Genomic DNA, 21029 nt, shown 5'->3' on the forward strand with positions numbered 1-21029 from the left:
GTGTATTTTGTGCAAGAATATGCAATAAAATCGTCTGCCTAAGAAAAATTGAATTTTTTTGGAAATTTTATTTTGGACCTGGATGACTTTTTGGTGGTAATAGAGGTCTTCCTCTACTCGGATTTGGCTGTCGATTTTTTTAACACTTTTAGGTGTATTTTGTGCAAGAATATGCAATAAAATCGTCTGCCTAAGAAAAATTGAATTTTTTTGGAAATTTTTTTTCGGACCTGGATGACTTTTTGGTGGTAATAGAGGTCTTCCTCTACTCGGATTTGGCTGTCGATTTTTTTCTACACTTTTAGGTGTATTTTGTGCAAGAATATGCAATAAAATCGTCTGCCTAAGAAAAATTGAATTTTTTTGGAAATTTTTTTTTGGACCTGGATGACTTTTTGGTGGTAATAGAGGTCTTCCTCTACTCGGATTTGGCTGTCGATTTTTTTCTACACTTTTAGGTGTATTTTGTGCAAGAATATGCAATAAAATCGTCTGCCTAAGAAAAATTGAATTTTTTTGGAAATTTTTTTTTGGACCTGGATGACTTTTTGGTGGTAATAGAGGTCTTCCTCTACTCGGATTTGGCTGTCGATTTTTTTCTACACTTTTAGGTGTATTTTGTGCAAGAATATGCAATAAAATCGTCTGCCTAAGAAAAATTGAATTTTTTTGGAAATTTTTTTTTGCACCTGGATGACTTTTTGGTGGTAATAGAGGTCTTCCTCTACTCGGATTTGGCTGTCGATTTTTTTCTACACTTTTAGGTGTATTTTGTGCAAGAATATGCAATAAAATCGTCTGCCTAAGAAAAATTGAATTTTTTTGGAAATTTTATTTTGGACCTGGATGACTTTTTGGTGGTAATAGAGGTCTTCCTCTACTCGGATTTGGCTGTCGATTTTTTTCTACACTTTTAGGTGTATTTTGTGCAAGAATATGCAATAAAATCGTCTGCCTAAGAAAAATTGAATTTTTTTGGAAATTTTTTTTTGGACCTGGATGACTTTTTGGTGGTAATAGAGGTCTTCCTCTACTCGGATTTGGCTGTCGATTTTTTTCTACACTTTTAGGTGTATTTTGTGCAAGAATATGCAATAAAATCGTCTGCCTAAGAAAAATTGAATTTTTTTGGAAATTTTTTTTTGGACCTGGATGACTTTTTGGTGGTAATAGAGGTCTTCCTCTACTCGGATTTGGCTGTCGATTTTTTTCTACACTTTTAGGTGTATTTTGTGCAAGAATATGCAATAAAATCGTCTGCCTAAGAAAAATTGAATTTTTTTGGAAATTTTTTTTTGGACCTGGATGACTTTTTGGTGGTAATAGAGGTCTTCCTCTACTCGGATTTGGCTGTCGATTTTTTTCTACACTTTTAGGTGTATTTTGTGCAAGAATATGCAATAAAATCGTCTGCCTAAGAAAAATTGAATTTTTTTGGAAATTTTTTTTTGGACCTGGATGACTTTTTGGTGGTAATAGAGGTCTTCCTCTACTCGGATTTGGCTGTCGATTTTTTTCTACACTTTTAGGTGTATTTTGTGCAAGAATATGCAATAAAATCGTCTGCCTAAGAAAAATTGAATTTTTTTGGAAATTTTTTTTTGGACCTGGATGACTTTTTGGTGGTAATAGAGGTCTTCCTCTACTCGGATTTGGCTGTCGATTTTTTTCTACACTTTTAGGTGTATTTTGTGCAAGAATATGCAATAAAATCGTCTGCCTAAGAAAAATTGAATTTTTTTGGAAATTTTTTTTTGGACCTGGATGACTTTTTGGTGGTAATAGAGGTCTTCCTCTACTCGGATTTGGCTGTCGATTTTTTTCTACACTTTTAGGTGTATTTTGTGCAAGAATATGCAATAAAATCGTCTGCCTAAGAAAAATTGAATTTTTTTGGAAATTTTTTTTTGGACCTGGATGACTTTTTGGTGGTAATAGAGGTCTTCCTCTACTCGGATTTGGCTGTCGATTTTTTTCTACACTTTTAGGTGTATTTTGTGCAAGAATATGCAATAAAATCGTCTGCCTAAGAAAAATTGAATTTTTTTGGAAATTTTTTTTTGGACCTGGATGACTTTTTGGTGGTAATAGAGGTCTTCCTCTACTCGGATTTGGCTGTCGATTTTTTTCTACACTTTTAGGTGTATTTTGTGCAAGAATATGCAATAAAATCGTCTGCCTAAGAAAAATTGAATTTTTTTGGAAATTTTTTTTTGGACCTGGATGACTTTTTGGTGGTAATAGAGGTCTTCCTCTACTCGGATTTGGCTGTCGATTTTTTTCTACACTTTTAGGTGTATTTTGTGCAAGAATATGCAATAAAATCGTCTGCCTAAGAAAAATTGAATTTTTTTGGAAATTTTTTTTTGGACCTGGATGACTTTTTGGTGGTAATAGAGGTCTTCCTCTACTCGGATTTGGCTGTCGATTTTTTTCTACACTTTTAGGTGTATTTTGTGCAAGAATATGCAATAAAATCGTCTGCCTAAGAAAAATTGAATTTTTTTGGAAATTTTTTTTTGGACCTGGATGACTTTTTGGTGGTAATAGAGGTCTTCCTCTACTCGGATTTGGCTGTCGATTTTTTTCTACACTTTTAGGTGTATTTTGTGCAAGAATATGCAATAAAATCGTCTGCCTAAGAAAAATTGAATTTTTTTGGAAATTTTTTTTTGGACCTGGATGACTTTTTGGTGGTAATAGAGGTCTTCCTCTACTCGGATTTGGCTGTCGATTTTTTTCTACACTTTTAGGTGTATTTTGTGCAAGAATATGCAATAAAATCGTCTGCCTAAGAAAAATTGAATTTTTTTGGAAATTTTTTTTTGGACCTGGATGACTTTTTGGTGGTAATAGAGGTCTTCCTCTACTCGGATTTGGCTGTCGATTTTTTTCTACACTTTTAGGTGTATTTTGTGCAAGAATATGCAATAAAATCGTCTGCCTAAGAAAAATTGAATTTTTTTGGAAATTTTTTTTTGGACCTGGATGACTTTTTGGTGGTAATAGAGGTCTTCCTCTACTCGGATTTGGCTGTCGATTTTTTTCTACACTTTTAGGTGTATTTTGTGCAAGAATATGCAATAAAATCGTCTGCCTAAGAAAAATTGAATTTTTTTGGAAATTTTTTTTTGGACCTGGATGACTTTTTGGTGGTAATAGAGGTCTTCCTCTACTCGGATTTGGCTGTCGATTTTTTTCTACACTTTTAGGTGTATTTTGTGCAAGAATATGCAATAAAATCGTCTGCCTAAGAAAAATTGAATTTTTTTGGAAATTTTTTTTTGGACCTGGATGACTTTTTGGTGGTAATAGAGGTCTTCCTCTACTCGGATTTGGCTGTCGATTTTTTTCTACACTTTTAGGTGTATTTTGTGCAAGAATATGCAATAAAATCGTCTGCCTAAGAAAAATTGAATTTTTTTGGAAATTTTTTTTTGGACCTGGATGACTTTTTGGTGGTAATAGAGGTCTTCCTCTACTCGGATTTGGCTGTCGATTTTTTTCTACACTTTTAGGTGTATTTTGTGCAAGAATATGCAATAAAATCGTCTGCCTAAGAAAAATTGAATTTTTTTGGAAATTTTTTTTTGGACCTGGATGACTTTTTGGTGGTAATAGAGGTCTTCCTCTACTCGGATTTGGCTGTCGATTTTTTTCTACACTTTTAGGTGTATTTTGTGCAAGAATATGCAATAAAATCGTCTGCCTAAGAAAAATTGAATTTTTTTGGAAATTTTTTTTTGGACCTGGATGACTTTTTGGTGGTAATAGAGGTCTTCCTCTACTCGGATTTGGCTGTCGATTTTTTTCTACACTTTTAGGTGTATTTTGTGCAAGAATATGCAATAAAATCGTCTGCCTAAGAAAAATTGAATTTTTTTGGAAATTTTTTTTTGGACCTGGATGACTTTTTGGTGGTAATAGAGGTCTTCCTCTACTCGGATTTGGCTGTCGATTTTTTTCTACACTTTTAGGTGTATTTTGTGCAAGAATATGCAATAAAATCGTCTGCCTAAGAAAAATTGAATTTTTTTGGAAATTTTTTTTTGGACCTGGATGACTTTTTGGTGGTAATAGAGGTCTTCCTCTACTCGGATTTGGCTGTCGATTTTTTTCTACACTTTTAGGTGTATTTTGTGCAAGAATATGCAATAAAATCGTCTGCCTAAGAAAAATTGAATTTTTTTGGAAATTTTTTTTTGGACCTGGATGACTTTTTGGTGGTAATAGAGGTCTTCCTCTACTCGGATTTGGCTGTCGATTTTTTTCTACACTTTTAGGTGTATTTTGTGCAAGAATATGCAATAAAATCGTCTGCCTAAGAAAAATTGAATTTTTTTGGAAATTTTTTTTTGGACCTGGATGACTTTTTGGTGGTAATAGAGGTCTTCCTCTACTCGGATTTGGCTGTCGATTTTTTTCTACACTTTTAGGTGTATTTTGTGCAAGAATATGCAATAAAATCGTCTGCCTAAGAAAAATTGAATTTTTTTGGAAATTTTTTTTTGGACCTGGATGACTTTTTGGTGGTAATAGAGGTCTTCCTCTACTCGGATTTGGCTGTCGATTTTTTTCTACACTTTTAGGTGTATTTTGTGCAAGAATATGCAATAAAATCGTCTGCCTAAGAAAAATTGAATTTTTTTGGAAATTTTTTTTTGGACCTGGATGACTTTTTGGTGGTAATAGAGGTCTTCCTCTACTCGGATTTGGCTGTCGATTTTTTTCTACACTTTTAGGTGTATTTTGTGCAAGAATATGCAATAAAATCGTCTGCCTAAGAAAAATTGAATTTTTTTGGAAATTTTTTTTTGGACCTGGATGACTTTTTGGTGGTAATAGAGGTCTTCCTCTACTCGGATTTGGCTGTCGATTTTTTTCTACACTTTTAGGTGTATTTTGTGCAAGAATATGCAATAAAATCGTCTGCCTAAGAAAAATTGAATTTTTTTGGAAATTTTTTTTTGGACCTGGATGACTTTTTGGTGGTAATAGAGGTCTTCCTCTACTCGGATTTGGCTGTCGATTTTTTTCTACACTTTTAGGTGTATTTTGTGCAAGAATATGCAATAAAATCGTCTGCCTAAGAAAAATTGAATTTTTTTGGAAATTTTTTTTTGGACCTGGATGACTTTTTGGTGGTAATAGAGGTCTTCCTCTACTCGGATTTGGCTGTCGATTTTTTTCTACACTTTTAGGTGTATTTTGTGCAAGAATATGCAATAAAATCGTCTGCCTAAGAAAAATTGAATTTTTTTGGAAATTTTTTTTTGGACCTGGATGACTTTTTGGTGGTAATAGAGGTCTTCCTCTACTCGGATTTGGCTGTCGATTTTTTTCTACACTTTTAGGTGTATTTTGTGCAAGAATATGCAATAAAATCGTCTGCCTAAGAAAAATTGAATTTTTTTGGAAATTTTTTTTTGGACCTGGATGACTTTTTGGTGGTAATAGAGGTCTTCCTCTACTCGGATTTGGCTGTCGATTTTTTTCTACACTTTTAGGTGTATTTTGTGCAAGAATATGCAATAAAATCGTCTGCCTAAGAAAAATTGAATTTTTTTGGAAATTTTTTTTTGGACCTGGATGACTTTTTGGTGGTAATAGAGGTCTTCCTCTACTCGGATTTGGCTGTCGATTTTTTTCTACACTTTTAGGTGTATTTTGTGCAAGAATATGCAATAAAATCGTCTGCCTAAGAAAAATTGAATTTTTTTGGAAATTTTTTTTTGGACCTGGATGACTTTTTGGTGGTAATAGAGGTCTTCCTCTACTCGGATTTGGCTGTCGATTTTTTTCTACACTTTTAGGTGTATTTTGTGCAAGAATATGCAATAAAATCGTCTGCCTAAGAAAAATTGAATTTTTTTGGAAATTTTTTTTTGGACCTGGATGACTTTTTGGTGGTAATAGAGGTCTTCCTCTACTCGGATTTGGCTGTCGATTTTTTTCTACACTTTTAGGTGTATTTTGTGCAAGAATATGCAATAAAATCGTCTGCCTAAGAAAAATTGAATTTTTTTGGAAATTTTTTTTTGGACCTGGATGACTTTTTGGTGGTAATAGAGGTCTTCCTCTACTCGGATTTGGCTGTCGATTTTTTTCTACACTTTTAGGTGTATTTTGTGCAAGAATATGCAATAAAATCGTCTGCCTAAGAAAAATTGAATTTTTTTGGAAATTTTTTTTTGGACCTGGATGACTTTTTGGTGGTAATAGAGGTCTTCCTCTACTCGGATTTGGCTGTCGATTTTTTTCTACACTTTTAGGTGTATTTTGTGCAAGAATATGCAATAAAATCGTCTGCCTAAGAAAAATTGAATTTTTTTGGAAATTTTTTTTTGGACCTGGATGACTTTTTGGTGGTAATAGAGGTCTTCCTCTACTCGGATTTGGCTGTCGATTTTTTTCTACACTTTTAGGTGTATTTTGTGCAAGAATATGCAATAAAATCGTCTGCCTAAGAAAAATTGAATTTTTTTGGAAATTTTTTTTTGGACCTGGATGACTTTTTGGTGGTAATAGAGGTCTTCCTCTACTCGGATTTGGCTGTCGATTTTTTTCTACACTTTTAGGTGTATTTTGTGCAAGAATATGCAATAAAATCGTCTGCCTAAGAAAAATTGAATTTTTTTGGAAATTTTTTTTTGGACCTGGATGACTTTTTGGTGGTAATAGAGGTCTTCCTCTACTCGGATTTGGCTGTCGATTTTTTTCTACACTTTTAGGTGTATTTTGTGCAAGAATATGCAATAAAATCGTCTGCCTAAGAAAAATTGAATTTTTTTGGAAATTTTTTTTTGGACCTGGATGACTTTTTGGTGGTAATAGAGGTCTTCCTCTACTCGGATTTGGCTGTCGATTTTTTTCTACACTTTTAGGTGTATTTTGTGCAAGAATATGCAATAAAATCGTCTGCCTAAGAAAAATTGAATTTTTTTGGAAATTTTTTTTTGGACCTGGATGACTTTTTGGTGGTAATAGAGGTCTTCCTCTACTCGGATTTGGCTGTCGATTTTTTTCTACACTTTTAGGTGTATTTTGTGCAAGAATATGCAATAAAATCGTCTGCCTAAGAAAAATTGAATTTTTTTGGAAATTTTTTTTTGGACCTGGATGACTTTTTGGTGGTAATAGAGGTCTTCCTCTACTCGGATTTGGCTGTCGATTTTTTTCTACACTTTTAGGTGTATTTTGTGCAAGAATATGCAATAAAATCGTCTGCCTAAGAAAAATTGAATTTTTTTGGAAATTTTTTTTTGGACCTGGATGACTTTTTGGTGGTAATAGAGGTCTTCCTCTACTCGGATTTGGCTGTCGATTTTTTTCTACACTTTTAGGTGTATTTTGTGCAAGAATATGCAATAAAATCGTCTGCCTAAGAAAAATTGAATTTTTTTGGAAATTTTTTTTTGGACCTGGATGACTTTTTGGTGGTAATAGAGGTCTTCCTCTACTCGGATTTGGCTGTCGATTTTTTTCTACACTTTTAGGTGTATTTTGTGCAAGAATATGCAATAAAATCGTCTGCCTAAGAAAAATTGAATTTTTTTGGAAATTTTTTTTTGGACCTGGATGACTTTTTGGTGGTAATAGAGGTCTTCCTCTACTCGGATTTGGCTGTCGATTTTTTTCTACACTTTTAGGTGTATTTTGTGCAAGAATATGCAATAAAATCGTCTGCCTAAGAAAAATTGAATTTTTTTGGAAATTTTTTTTTGGACCTGGATGACTTTTTGGTGGTAATAGAGGTCTTCCTCTACTCGGATTTGGCTGTCGATTTTTTTCTACACTTTTAGGTGTATTTTGTGCAAGAATATGCAATAAAATCGTCTGCCTAAGAAAAATTGAATTTTTTTGGAAATTTTTTTTTGGACCTGGATGACTTTTTGGTGGTAATAGAGGTCTTCCTCTACTCGGATTTGGCTGTCGATTTTTTTCTACACTTTTAGGTGTATTTTGTGCAAGAATATGCAATAAAATCGTCTGCCTAAGAAAAATTGAATTTTTTTGGAAATTTTTTTTTGGACCTGGATGACTTTTTGGTGGTAATAGAGGTCTTCCTCTACTCGGATTTGGCTGTCGATTTTTTTCTACACTTTTAGGTGTATTTTGTGCAAGAATATGCAATAAAATCGTCTGCCTAAGAAAAATTGAATTTTTTTGGAAATTTTTTTTTGGACCTGGATGACTTTTTGGTGGTAATAGAGGTCTTCCTCTACTCGGATTTGGCTGTCGATTTTTTTCTACACTTTTAGGTGTATTTTGTGCAAGAATATGCAATAAAATCGTCTGCCTAAGAAAAATTGAATTTTTTTGGAAATTTTTTTTTGGACCTGGATGACTTTTTGGTGGTAATAGAGGTCTTCCTCTACTCGGATTTGGCTGTCGATTTTTTTCTACACTTTTAGGTGTATTTTGTGCAAGAATATGCAATAAAATCGTCTGCCTAAGAAAAATTGAATTTTTTTGGAAATTTTTTTTTGGACCTGGATGACTTTTTGGTGGTAATAGAGGTCTTCCTCTACTCGGATTTGGCTGTCGATTTTTTTCTACACTTTTAGGTGTATTTTGTGCAAGAATATGCAATAAAATCGTCTGCCTAAGAAAAATTGAATTTTTTTGGAAATTTTTTTTTGGACCTGGATGACTTTTTGGTGGTAATAGAGGTCTTCCTCTACTCGGATTTGGCTGTCGATTTTTTTCTACACTTTTAGGTGTATTTTGTGCAAGAATATGCAATAAAATCGTCTGCCTAAGAAAAATTGAATTTTTTTGGAAATTTTTTTTTGGACCTGGATGACTTTTTGGTGGTAATAGAGGTCTTCCTCTACTCGGATTTGGCTGTCGATTTTTTTCTACACTTTTAGGTGTATTTTGTGCAAGAATATGCAATAAAATCGTCTGCCTAAGAAAAATTGAATTTTTTTGGAAATTTTTTTTTGGACCTGGATGACTTTTTGGTGGTAATAGAGGTCTTCCTCTACTCGGATTTGGCTGTCGATTTTTTTCTACACTTTTAGGTGTATTTTGTGCAAGAATATGCAATAAAATCGTCTGCCTAAGAAAAATTGAATTTTTTTGGAAATTTTTTTTTGGACCTGGATGACTTTTTGGTGGTAATAGAGGTCTTCCTCTACTCGGATTTGGCTGTCGATTTTTTTCTACACTTTTAGGTGTATTTTGTGCAAGAATATGCAATAAAATCGTCTGCCTAAGAAAAATTGAATTTTTTTGGAAATTTTTTTTTGGACCTGGATGACTTTTTGGTGGTAATAGAGGTCTTCCTCTACTCGGATTTGGCTGTCGATTTTTTTCTACACTTTTAGGTGTATTTTGTGCAAGAATATGCAATAAAATCGTCTGCCTAAGAAAAATTGAATTTTTTTGGAAATTTTTTTTTGGACCTGGATGACTTTTTGGTGGTAATAGAGGTCTTCCTCTACTCGGATTTGGCTGTCGATTTTTTTCTACACTTTTAGGTGTATTTTGTGCAAGAATATGCAATAAAATCGTCTGCCTAAGAAAAATTGAATTTTTTTGGAAATTTTTTTTTGGACCTGGATGACTTTTTGGTGGTAATAGAGGTCTTCCTCTACTCGGATTTGGCTGTCGATTTTTTTCTACACTTTTAGGTGTATTTTGTGCAAGAATATGCAATAAAATCGTCTGCCTAAGAAAAATTGAATTTTTTTGGAAATTTTTTTTTGGACCTGGATGACTTTTTGGTGGTAATAGAGGTCTTCCTCTACTCGGATTTGGCTGTCGATTTTTTTCTACACTTTTAGGTGTATTTTGTGCAAGAATATGCAATAAAATCGTCTGCCTAAGAAAAATTGAATTTTTTTGGAAATTTTTTTTTGGACCTGGATGACTTTTTGGTGGTAATAGAGGTCTTCCTCTACTCGGATTTGGCTGTCGATTTTTTTCTACACTTTTAGGTGTATTTTGTGCAAGAATATGCAATAAAATCGTCTGCCTAAGAAAAATTGAATTTTTTTGGAAATTTTTTTTTGGACCTGGATGACTTTTTGGTGGTAATAGAGGTCTTCCTCTACTCGGATTTGGCTGTCGATTTTTTTCTACACTTTTAGGTGTATTTTGTGCAAGAATATGCAATAAAATCGTCTGCCTAAGAAAAATTGAATTTTTTTGGAAATTTTTTTTTGGACCTGGATGACTTTTTGGTGGTAATAGAGGTCTTCCTCTACTCGGATTTGGCTGTCGATTTTTTTCTACACTTTTAGGTGTATTTTGTGCAAGAATATGCAATAAAATCGTCTGCCTAAGAAAAATTGAATTTTTTTGGAAATTTTTTTTTGGACCTGGATGACTTTTTGGTGGTAATAGAGGTCTTCCTCTACTCGGATTTGGCTGTCGATTTTTTTCTACACTTTTAGGTGTATTTTGTGCAAGAATATGCAATAAAATCGTCTGCCTAAGAAAAATTGAATTTTTTTGGAAATTTTTTTTTGGACCTGGATGACTTTTTGGTGGTAATAGAGGTCTTCCTCTACTCGGATTTGGCTGTCGATTTTTTTCTACACTTTTAGGTGTATTTTGTGCAAGAATATGCAATAAAATCGTCTGCCTAAGAAAAATTGAATTTTTTTGGAAATTTTTTTTTGGACCTGGATGACTTTTTGGTGGTAATAGAGGTCTTCCTCTACTCGGATTTGGCTGTCGATTTTTTTCTACACTTTTAGGTGTATTTTGTGCAAGAATATGCAATAAAATCGTCTGCCTAAGAAAAATTGAATTTTTTTGGAAATTTTTTTTTGGACCTGGATGACTTTTTGGTGGTAATAGAGGTCTTCCTCTACTCGGATTTGGCTGTCGATTTTTTTCTACACTTTTAGGTGTATTTTGTGCAAGAATATGCAATAAAATCGTCTGCCTAAGAAAAATTGAATTTTTTTGGAAATTTTTTTTTGGACCTGGATGACTTTTTGGTGGTAATAGAGGTCTTCCTCTACTCGGATTTGGCTGTCGATTTTTTTCTACACTTTTAGGTGTATTTTGTGCAAGAATATGCAATAAAATCGTCTGCCTAAGAAAAATTGAATTTTTTTGGAAATTTTTTTTTGGACCTGGATGACTTTTTGGTGGTAATAGAGGTCTTCCTCTACTCGGATTTGGCTGTCGATTTTTTTCTACACTTTTAGGTGTATTTTGTGCAAGAATATGCAATAAAATCGTCTGCCTAAGAAAAATTGAATTTTTTTGGAAATTTTTTTTTGGACCTGGATGACTTTTTGGTGGTAATAGAGGTCTTCCTCTACTCGGATTTGGCTGTCGATTTTTTTCTACACTTTTAGGTGTATTTTGTGCAAGAATATGCAATAAAATCGTCTGCCTAAGAAAAATTGAATTTTTTTGGAAATTTTTTTTTGGACCTGGATGACTTTTTGGTGGTAATAGAGGTCTTCCTCTACTCGGATTTGGCTGTCGATTTTTTTCTACACTTTTAGGTGTATTTTGTGCAAGAATATGCAATAAAATCGTCTGCCTAAGAAAAATTGAATTTTTTTGGAAATTTTTTTTTGGACCTGGATGACTTTTTGGTGGTAATAGAGGTCTTCCTCTACTCGGATTTGGCTGTCGATTTTTTTCTACACTTTTAGGTGTATTTTGTGCAAGAATATGCAATAAAATCGTCTGCCTAAGAAAAATTGAATTTTTTTGGAAATTTTTTTTTGGACCTGGATGACTTTTTGGTGGTAATAGAGGTCTTCCTCTACTCGGATTTGGCTGTCGATTTTTTTCTACACTTTTAGGTGTATTTTGTGCAAGAATATGCAATAAAATCGTCTGCCTAAGAAAAATTGAATTTTTTTGGAAATTTTTTTTTGGACCTGGATGACTTTTTGGTGGTAATAGAGGTCTTCCTCTACTCGGATTTGGCTGTCGATTTTTTTCTACACTTTTAGGTGTATTTTGTGCAAGAATATGCAATAAAATCGTCTGCCTAAGAAAAATTGAATTTTTTTGGAAATTTTTTTTTGGACCTGGATGACTTTTTGGTGGTAATAGAGGTCTTCCTCTACTCGGATTTGGCTGTCGATTTTTTTCTACACTTTTAGGTGTATTTTGTGCAAGAATATGCAATAAAATCGTCTGCCTAAGAAAAATTGAATTTTTTTGGAAATTTTTTTTTGGACCTGGATGACTTTTTGGTGGTAATAGAGGTCTTCCTCTACTCGGATTTGGCTGTCGATTTTTTTCTACACTTTTAGGTGTATTTTGTGCAAGAATATGCAATAAAATCGTCTGCCTAAGAAAAATTGAATTTTTTTGGAAATTTTTTTTTGGACCTGGATGACTTTTTGGTGGTAATAGAGGTCTTCCTCTACTCGGATTTGGCTGTCGATTTTTTTCTACACTTTTAGGTGTATTTTGTGCAAGAATATGCAATAAAATCGTCTGCCTAAGAAAAATTGAATTTTTTTGGAAATTTTTTTTTGGACCTGGATGACTTTTTGGTGGTAATAGAGGTCTTCCTCTACTCGGATTTGGCTGTCGATTTTTTTCTACACTTTTAGGTGTATTTTGTGCAAGAATATGCAATAAAATCGTCTGCCTAAGAAAAATTGAATTTTTTTGGAAATTTTTTTTTGGACCTGGATGACTTTTTGGTGGTAATAGAGGTCTTCCTCTACTCGGATTTGGCTGTCGATTTTTTTCTACACTTTTAGGTGTATTTTGTGCAAGAATATGCAATAAAATCGTCTGCCTAAGAAAAATTGAATTTTTTTGGAAATTTTTTTTTGGACCTGGATGACTTTTTGGTGGTAATAGAGGTCTTCCTCTACTCGGATTTGGCTGTCGATTTTTTTCTACACTTTTAGGTGTATTTTGTGCAAGAATATGCAATAAAATCGTCTGCCTAAGAAAAATTGAATTTTTTTGGAAATTTTTTTTTGGACCTGGATGACTTTTTGGTGGTAATAGAGGTCTTCCTCTACTCGGATTTGGCTGTCGATTTTTTTCTACACTTTTAGGTGTATTTTGTGCAAGAATATGCAATAAAATCGTCTGCCTAAGAAAAATTGAATTTTTTTGGAAATTTTTTTTTGGACCTGGATGACTTTTTGGTGGTAATAGAGGTCTTCCTCTACTCGGATTTGGCTGTCGATTTTTTTCTACACTTTTAGGTGTATTTTGTGCAAGAATATGCAATAAAATCGTCTGCCTAAGAAAAATTGAATTTTTTTGGAAATTTTTTTTTGGACCTGGATGACTTTTTGGTGGTAATAGAGGTCTTCCTCTACTCGGATTTGGCTGTCGATTTTTTTCTACACTTTTAGGTGTATTTTGTGCAAGAATATGCAATAAAATCGTCTGCCTAAGAAAAATTGAATTTTTTTGGAAATTTTTTTTTGGACCTGGATGACTTTTTGGTGGTAATAGAGGTCTTCCTCTACTCGGATTTGGCTGTCGATTTTTTTCTACACTTTTAGGTGTATTTTGTGCAAGAATATGCAATAAAATCGTCTGCCTAAGAAAAATTGAATTTTTTTGGAAATTTTTTTTTGGACCTGGATGACTTTTTGGTGGTAATAGAGGTCTTCCTCTACTCGGATTTGGCTGTCGATTTTTTTCTACACTTTTAGGTGTATTTTGTGCAAGAATATGCAATAAAATCGTCTGCCTAAGAAAAATTGAATTTTTTTGGAAATTTTTTTTTGGACCTGGATGACTTTTTGGTGGTAATAGAGGTCTTCCTCTACTCGGATTTGGCTGTCGATTTTTTTCTACACTTTTAGGTGTATTTTGTGCAAGAATATGCAATAAAATCGTCTGCCTAAGAAAAATTGAATTTTTTTGGAAATTTTTTTTTGGACCTGGATGACTTTTTGGTGGTAATAGAGGTCTTCCTCTACTCGGATTTGGCTGTCGATTTTTTTCTACACTTTTAGGTGTATTTTGTGCAAGAATATGCAATAAAATCGTCTGCCTAAGAAAAATTGAATTTTTTTGGAAATTTTTTTTTGGACCTGGATGACTTTTTGGTGGTAATAGAGGTCTTCCTCTACTCGGATTTGGCTGTCGATTTTTTTCTACACTTTTAGGTGTATTTTGTGCAAGAATATGCAATAAAATCGTCTGCCTAAGAAAAATTGAATTTTTTTGGAAATTTTTTTTTGGACCTGGATGACTTTTTGGTGGTAATAGAGGTCTTCCTCTACTCGGATTTGGCTGTCGATTTTTTTCTACACTTTTAGGTGTATTTTGTGCAAGAATATGCAATAAAATCGTCTGCCTAAGAAAAATTGAATTTTTTTGGAAATTTTTTTTTGGACCTGGATGACTTTTTGGTGGTAATAGAGGTCTTCCTCTACTCGGATTTGGCTGTCGATTTTTTTCTACACTTTTAGGTGTATTTTGTGCAAGAATATGCAATAAAATCGTCTGCCTAAGAAAAATTGAATTTTTTTGGAAATTTTTTTTTGGACCTGGATGACTTTTTGGTGGTAATAGAGGTCTTCCTCTACTCGGATTTGGCTGTCGATTTTTTTCTACACTTTTAGGTGTATTTTGTGCAAGAATATGCAATAAAATCGTCTGCCTAAGAAAAATTGAATTTTTTTGGAAATTTTTTTTTGGACCTGGATGACTTTTTGGTGGTAATAGAGGTCTTCCTCTACTCGGATTTGGCTGTCGATTTTTTTCTACACTTTTAGGTGTATTTTGTGCAAGAATATGCAATAAAATCGTCTGCCTAAGAAAAATTGAATTTTTTTGGAAATTTTTTTTTGGACCTGGATGACTTTTTGGTGGTAATAGAGGTCTTCCTCTACTCGGATTTGGCTGTCGATTTTTTTCTACACTTTTAGGTGTATTTTGTGCAAGAATATGCAATAAAATCGTCTGCCTAAGAAAAATTGAATTTTTTTGGAAATTTTTTTTTGGACCTGGATGACTTTTTGGTGGTAATAGAGGTCTTCCTCTACTCGGATTTGGCTGTCGATTTTTTTCTACACTTTTAGGTGTATTTTGTGCAAGAATATGCAATAAAATCGTCTGCCTAAGAAAAATTGAATTTTTTTGGAAATTTTTTTTTGGACCTGGATGACTTTTTGGTGGTAATAGAGGTCTTCCTCTACTCGGATTTGGCTGTCGATTTTTTTCTACACTTTTAGGTGTATTTTGTGCAAGAATATGCAATAAAATCGTCTGCCTAAGAAAAATTGAATTTTTTTGGAAATTTTTTTTTGGACCTGGATGACTTTTTGGTGGTAATAGAGGTCTTCCTCTACTCGGATTTGGCTGTCGATTTTTTTCTACACTTTTAGGTGTATTTTGTGCAAGAATATGCAATAAAATCGTCTGCCTAAGAAAAATTGAATTTTTTTGGAAATTTTTTTTTGGACCTGGATGACTTTTTGGTGGTAATAGAGGTCTTCCTCTACTCGGATTTGGCTGTCGATTTTTTTCTACACTTTTAGGTGTATTTTGTGCAAGAATATGCAATAAAATCGTCTGCCTAAGAAAAATTGAATTTTTTTGGAAATTTTTTTTTGGACCTGGATGACTTTTTGGTGGTAATAGAGGTCTTCCTCTACTCGGATTTGGCTGTCGATTTTTTTCTACACTTTTAGGTGTATTTTGTGCAAGAATATGCAATAAAATCGTCTGCCTAAGAAAAATTGAATTTTTTTGGAAATTTTTTTTTGGACCTGGATGACTTTTTGGTGGTAATAGAGGTCTTCCTCTACTCGGATTTGGCTGTCGATTTTTTTCTACACTTTTAGGTGTATTTTGTGCAAGAATATGCAATAAAATCGTCTGCCTAAGAAAAATTGAATTTTTTTGGAAATTTTTTTTTGGACCTGGATGACTTTTTGGTGGTAATAGAGGTCTTCCTCTACTCGGATTTGGCTGTCGATTTTTTTCTACACTTTTAGGTGTATTTTGTGCAAGAATATGCAATAAAATCGTCTGCCTAAGAAAAATTGAATTTTTTTGGAAATTTTTTTTTGGACCTGGATGACTTTTTGGTGGTAATAGAGGTCTTCCTCTACTCGGATTTGGCTGTCGATTTTTTTCTACACTTTTAGGTGTATTTTGTGCAAGAATATGCAATAAAATCGTCTGCCTAAGAAAAATTGAATTTTTTTGGAAATTTTTTTTTGGACCTGGATGACTTTTTGGTGGTAATAGAGGTCTTCCTCTACTCGGATTTGGCTGTCGATTTTTTTCTACACTTTTAGGTGTATTTTGTGCAAGAATATGCAATAAAATCGTCTGCCTAAGAAAAATTGAATTTTTTTGGAAATTTTTTTTTGGACCTGGATGACTTTTTGGTGGTAATAGAGGTCTTCCTCTACTCGGATTTGGCTGTCGATTTTTTTCTACACTTTTAGGTGTATTTTGTGCAAGAATATGCAATAAAATCGTCTGCCTAAGAAAAATTGAATTTTTTTGGAAATTTTTTTTTGGACCTGGATGACTTTTTGGTGGTAATAGAGGTCTTCCTCTACTCGGATTTGGCTGTCGATTTTTTTCTACACTTTTAGGTGTATTTTGTGCAAGAATATGCAATAAAATCGTCTGCCTAAGAAAAATTGAATTTTTTTGGAAATTTTTTTTTGGACCTGGATGACTTTTTGGTGGTAATAGAGGTCTTCCTCTACTCGGATTTGGCTGTCGATTTTTTTCTACACTTTTAGGTGTATTTTGTGCAAGAATATGCAATAAAATCGTCTGCCTAAGAAAAATTGAATTTTTTTGGAAATTTTTTTTTGGACCTGGATGACTTTTTGGTGGTAATAGAGGTCTTCCTCTACTCGGATTTGGCTGTCGATTTTTTTCTACACTTTTAGGTGTATTTTGTGCAAGAATATGCAATAAAATCGTCTGCCTAAGAAAAATTGAATTTTTTTGGAAATTTTTTTTTGGACCTGGATGACTTTTTGGTGGTAATAGAGGTCTTCCTCTACTCGGATTTGGCTGTCGATTTTTTTCTACACTTTTAGGTGTATTTTGTGCAAGAATATGCAATAAAATCGTCTGCCTAAGAAAAATTGAATTTTTTTGGAAATTTTTTTTTGGACCTGGATGACTTTTTGGTGGTAATAGAGGTCTTCCTCTACTCGGATTTGGCTGTCGATTTTTTTCTACACTTTTAGGTGTATTTTGTGCAAGAATATGCAATAAAATCGTCTGCCTAAGAAAAATTGAATTTTTTTGGAAATTTTTTTTTGGACCTGGATGACTTTTTGGTGGTAATAGAGGTCTTCCTCTACTCGGATTTGGCTGTCGATTTTTTTCTACACTTTTAGGTGTATTTTGTGCAAGAATATGCAATAAAATCGTCTGCCTAAGAAAAATTGAATTTTTTTGGAAATTTTTTTTTGGACCTGGATGACTTTTTGGTGGTAATAGAGGTCTTCCTCTACTCGGATTTGGCTGTCGATTTTTTTCTACACTTTTAGGTGTATTTTGTGCAAGAATATGCAATAAAATCGTCTGCCTAAGAAAAATTGAATTTTTTTGGAAATTTTTTTTTGGACCTGGATGACTTTTTGGTGGTAATAGAGGTCTTCCTCTACTCGGATTTGGCTGTCGATTTTTTTCTACACTTTTAGGTGTATTTTGTGCAAGAATATGCAATAAAATCGTCTGCCTAAGAAAAATTGAATTTTTTTGGAAATTTTTTTTTGGACCTGGATGACTTTTTGGTGGTAATAGAGGTCTTCCTCTACTCGGATTTGGCTGTCGATTTTTTTCTACACTTTTAGGTGTATTTTGTGCAAGAATATGCAATAAAATCGTCTGCCTAAGAAAAATTGAATTTTTTTGGAAATTTTTTTTTGGACCTGGATGACTTTTTGGTGGTAATAGAGGTCTTCCTCTACTCGGATTTGGCTGTCGATTTTTTTCTACACTTTTAGGTGTATTTTGTGCAAGAATATGCAATAAAATCGTCTGCCTAAGAAAAATTGAATTTTTTTGGAAATTTTTTTTTGGACCTGGATGACTTTTTGGTGGTAATAGAGGTCTTCCTCTACTCGGATTTGGCTGTCGATTTTTTTCTACACTTTTAGGTGTATTTTGTGCAAGAATATGCAATAAAATCGTCTGCCTAAGAAAAATTGAATTTTTTTGGAAATTTTTTTTTGGACCTGGATGACTTTTTGGTGGTAATAGAGGTCTTCCTCTACTCGGATTTGGCTGTCGATTTTTTTCTACACTTTTAGGTGTATTTTGTGCAAGAATATGCAATAAAATCGTCTGCCTAAGAAAAATTGAATTTTTTTGGAAATTTTTTTTTGGACCTGGATGACTTTTTGGTGGTAATAGAGGTCTTCCTCTACTCGGATTTGGCTGTCGATTTTTTTCTACACTTTTAGGTGTATTTTGTGCAAGAATATGCAATAAAATCGTCTGCCTAAGAAAAATTGAATTTTTTTGGAAATTTTTTTTTGGACCTGGATGACTTTTTGGTGGTAATAGAGGTCTTCCTCTACTCGGATTTGGCTGTCGATTTTTTTCTACACTTTTAGGTGTATTTTGTGCAAGAATATGCAATAAAATCGTCTGCCTAAGAAAAATTGAATTTTTTTGGAAATTTTTTTTTGGACCTGGATGACTTTTTGGTGGTAATAGAGGTCTTCCTCTACTCGGATTTGGCTGTCGATTTTTTTCTACACTTTTAGGTGTATTTTGTGCAAGAATATGCAATAAAATCGTCTGCCTAAGAAAAATTGAATTTTTTTGGAAATTTTTTTTTGGACCTGGATGACTTTTTGGTGGTAATAGAGGTCTTCCTCTACTCGGATTTGGCTGTCGATTTTTTTCTACACTTTTAGGTGTATTTTGTGCAAGAATATGCAATAAAATCGTCTGCCTAAGAAAAATTGAATTTTTTTGGAAATTTTTTTTTGGACCTGGATGACTTTTTGGTGGTAATAGAGGTCTTCCTCTACTCGGATTTGGCTGTCGATTTTTTTCTACACTTTTAGGTGTATTTTGTGCAAGAATATGCAATAAAATCGTCTGCCTAAGAAAAATTGAATTTTTTTGGAAATTTTTTTTTGGACCTGGATGACTTTTTGGTGGTAATAGAGGTCTTCCTCTACTCGGATTTGGCTGTCGATTTTTTTCTACACTTTTAGGTGTATTTTGTGCAAGAATATGCAATAAAATCGTCTGCCTAAGAAAAATTGAATTTTTTTGGAAATTTTTTTTTGGACCTGGATGACTTTTTGGTGGTAATAGAGGTCTTCCTCTACTCGGATTTGGCTGTCGATTTTTTTCTACACTTTTAGGTGTATTTTGTGCAAGAATATGCAATAAAATCGTCTGCCTAAGAAAAATTGAATTTTTTTGGAAATTTTTTTTTGGACCTGGATGACTTTTTGGTGGTAATAGAGGTCTTCCTCTACTCGGATTTGGCTGTCGATTTTTTTCTACACTTTTAGGTGTATTTTGTGCAAGAATATGCAATAAAATCGTCTGCCTAAGAAAAATTGAATTTTTTTGGAAATTTTTTTTTGGACCTGGATGACTTTTTGGTGGTAATAGAGGTCTTCCTCTACTCGGATTTGGCTGTCGATTTTTTTCTACACTTTTAGGTGTATTTTGTGCAAGAATATGCAATAAAATCGTCTGCCTAAGAAAAATTGAATTTTTTTGGAAATTTTTTTTTGGACCTGGATGACTTTTTGGTGGTAATAGAGGTCTTCCTCTACTCGGATTTGGCTGTCGATTTTTTTCTACACTTTTAGGTGTATTTTGTGCAAGAATATGCAATAAAATCGTCTGCCTAAGAAAAATTGAATTTTTTTGGAAATTTTTTTTTGGACCTGGATGACTTTTTGGTGGTAATAGAGGTCTTCCTCTACTCGGATTTGGCTGTCGATTTTTTTCTACACTTTTAGGTGTATTTTGTGCAAGAATATGCAATAAAATCGTCTGCCTAAGAAAAATTGAATTTTTTTGGAAATTTTTTTTTGGACCTGGATGACTTTTTGGTGGTAATAGAGGTCTTCCTCTACTCGGATTTGGCTGTCGATTTTTTTCTACACTTTTAGGTGTATTTTGTGCAAGAATATGCAATAAAATCGTCTGCCTAAGAAAAATTGAATTTTTTTGGAAATTTTTTTTTGGACCTGGATGACTTTTTGGTGGTAATAGAGGTCTTCCTCTACTCGGATTTGGCTGTCGATTTTTTTCTACACTTTTAGGTGTATTTTGTGCAAGAATATGCAATAAAATCGTCTGCCTAAGAAAAATTGAATTTTTTTGGAAATTTTTTTTTGGACCTGGATGACTTTTTGGTGGTAATAGAGGTCTTCCTCTACTCGGATTTGGCTGTCGATTTTTTTCTACACTTTTAGGTGTATTTTGTGCAAGAATATGCAATAAAATCGTCTGCCTAAGAAAAATTGAATTTTTTTGGAAATTTTTTTTTGGACCTGGATGACTTTTTGGTGGTAATAGAGGTCTTCCTCTACTCGGATTTGGCTGTCGATTTTTTTCTACACTTTTAGGTGTATTTTGTGCAAGAATATGCAATAAAATCGTCTGCCTAAGAAAAATTGAATTTTTTTGGAAATTTTTTTTTGGACCTGGATGACTTTTTGGTGGTAATAGAGGTCTTCCTCTACTCGGATTTGGCTGTCGATTTTTTTCTACACTTTTAGGTGTATTTTGTGCAAGAATATGCAATAAAATCGTCTGCCTAAGAAAAATTGAATTTTTTTGGAAATTTTTTTTTGGACCTGGATGACTTTTTGGTGGTAATAGAGGTCTTCCTCTACTCGGATTTGGCTGTCGATTTTTTTCTACACTTTTAGGTGTATTTTGTGCAAGAATATGCAATAAAATCGTCTGCCTAAGAAAAATTGAATTTTTTTGGAAATTTTTTTTTGGACCTGGATGACTTTTTGGTGGTAATAGAGGTCTTCCTCTACTCGGATTTGGCTGTCGATTTTTTTCTACACTTTTAGGTGTATTTTGTGCAAGAATATGCAATAAAATCGTCTGCCTAAGAAAAATTGAATTTTTTTGGAAATTTT

General features: G+C 33.3%; 1 protein-coding gene across 4 annotated transcripts in view; it reads left to right on the top strand.

Annotated features, from left to right (window-relative positions):
• Positions 1-21029, top strand: part of LOC127286715 (spondin-1-like) — a 55775-nt gene that overhangs the window by 18834 nt on the left and 15912 nt on the right. The gene's annotated exons all lie outside the window — the stretch shown is intronic.

Source organism: Leptopilina boulardi, unplaced genomic scaffold (assembly GCF_019393585.1).
Source record: "Leptopilina boulardi isolate dan_hultmark-lab unplaced genomic scaffold, ZJU_Lbou_2.1 LbouV2_362, whole genome shotgun sequence".
NCBI classification, from domain to species: Eukaryota; Metazoa; Arthropoda; class Insecta; order Hymenoptera; family Figitidae; genus Leptopilina; species Leptopilina boulardi.